This window comes from Macrobrachium nipponense, chromosome 33, assembly GCF_015104395.2.
Source record: "Macrobrachium nipponense isolate FS-2020 chromosome 33, ASM1510439v2, whole genome shotgun sequence".
Classification (NCBI taxonomy): Eukaryota; Metazoa; Arthropoda; class Malacostraca; order Decapoda; family Palaemonidae; genus Macrobrachium; species Macrobrachium nipponense.
The window spans coordinates 28688582-28691081 of NC_087219.1; positions in this window are offsets into that span (position 1 = coordinate 28688582).

A 2500-nucleotide genomic window follows, 5' to 3' on the forward strand; every position below is an offset into this window, starting at 1 on the left:
GTGAAATTGAAACTTCAACTTGAACTGCAGCAGCGAACAGTAGAAGCTGCAAATGCCGCAGCAGCAGCTGAACAAAATAAGGTTGAAGCTGCAAATGCCGCAGCAGCAGCTGAACAAAATAAGGTTGAAGCTGCAAATGCCGCAGCAGCAGCTGAACAAAGGAAGTTAGAAGCTGCAAGCTTAATTGTAGAAACTGAGCAAAGAAGACTTGAACTAGAACGCAAAGAAAAAGTTCTGTTGGAAAGGGAACTATCAGCCATAAGAATAGAAGAAAGGTTGGCAGAAAAACAGCTACCTGATGCTTTTGACCTTAGTAAAGCACGCAAACTCCTGCCTGTCTTTGATGAAAAAGATCCTGAAGTATTTTTCATTACTTTTGAAAACATGGCAACGTCTCTCAACTGGCCTAGAGACCAAAGGAAAAGCTGCATATGTGGCAGCACAACTTGTCCAAGAAAGGGATTATAAAGTCTTTAAAACTGCCATATTGGATGCTTATAGTGTTACAGCAGAAGGTTATAGACAAATCTTCAGACAAACTTTGAAGAACCAAGCTCAAACATATCTCGAGTTTTTCACATTGAAGTTGAAGCAGTTTAATAAATGGATAGATAAGGAACAAATAACTACTTTAGAACAATTAAAGAATTTAATAGTTTTAGAGGAATTCCTGAGGCGTATTCCAGCTAATGTGTCAATGTTTATTAGAGAAAAACAAGAAAAAGATGGAAAAAGGGCTGCCATATTAGCTGATGATTATCATCTCATTCATAAACTTAAACCACGTTCGTCCTCTCCTTCATCTGCCCCCCAGGTTTGTACTTTTTGTAAGAAAGAAGGTCATCATATTAAAGACTGTCCTAGTCCCAAATGCAAAGCATCTCATGGTAAGGCTTCTTCTAATGCTTTTACACAAGGACTCAAATCAGGGAATACTGCAAATAAAACGACACTTCACTGTGCTCAACCTTTATCAGACTTTACAGCATTTACATATCCTGGTAAAGTAAATGATATCCCAGTGCAAATTTTGAGAGATACAGGGTCATCTCAAACTATCATTAGCTCAAAGTTAAAAGATTTAGCTAAACCAACAGATCAATATGTAACTGTGTCAGATTTGACTTGTCAAAAGGTTTTACTATTGTACAGATTTCTCTTGATTGTCCTTATTTTAAAGGTTCAACTAATATCGCCTTGTTGGATGCTGACCTGCCTTGCAAGAACATAGACATGATACTTGGTAATGACTTGGCTCAAACTAACAGTACTCCTAGTCTTATCATTACTCAGCCTGAAGTAGTGATCGAAAAAGCTTGCAAAGAGTTTTCTCCTCTGGTAGAGCTTCCCTGCCAAGTAGTCACCAGGTCTACAATCTCAACTTCTAGAGACACTGAACACACAGGTAAGGTGGATCAAAGTACCTTAGGTGAACAAGTCCTTGCTGATCTTGTTGATATTCCCTCAGCTGAATTTGTAGAGTATCAAAGGTCTGATGATAGTTTGAAAGAATACTTTGATAAAGTAAAAGATGATGTTGATGAAAGTAAGTTACCATATTTCTATCTTGATAATAACATCCTTATGAGACGTTATAGACCTTTGAAGATTGCAGGACAAAATTCCTGGCATGATAGTTACCAGCTAGTAGTTCCTTCTAATCTTCGTGCAGCCTTATTGGATCTTGCTCATTCAGCAGAGTCTCATCTAGGCATTTCCAAAACCTATAAGCGTTTGCTGGACGACTACTACTGGCCTGGTATGAAAGCTGATGTAAAGCGCCACATAGAATCTTGCCATCCCTGCCAGGTAACTGGTAAACCAAATCAGAAAATACCTCCAGCACCATTAGTTCCTATTACAGTACCTAATTCTCCTTTTGAAAAGGTAATTGTAGATTGTGTTGGTCCACTTCCCAAAACTAAAAAAAAAATGAGTACATTTTAACTGTGTTGTGTCCAACTACTAGATTTCCTTTAGCCATACCTATAAAAAACATTTCTGCTAAAATAATTATTGTTAATCTTCTTAAAATATTTACCATTTTTGGTTTTCCAAAGGAGCTTCAGTGTGATCAGGGGACAAACTTCACTAGTGATTTGTTTAAGCAAACTTTAAAGCAGTTAAACATCTCCCATATTTGTGCTTCAGCTTATCACCCTTAGACTAATGGAGCCCTCGAACGCGTACACCAGACCATTAAAAGCCTCCTGCGCAAGTACATTTGTGAAACTGGACGAGACTGGGATGAAGACCTGGATCTGCTTATGTATGTACTTAGGAGCACACCTAATGAGTCAACTGGAATTTCTCCCTTCGAGATGATGTTCGGCCGTAGACCTAGGACAAACCTTAGTATGGTAAAAGAAAAAATCCTAAGAGGTACTTACAAAGACCAGCAAGTAAGTATTCCACAATACCTTCAAAGTCTTAAGGTTAAATTTGGCCATATTTATGAATTTGCTAATCTGAATTTAACTAACAGTCAGATTCGAATGAA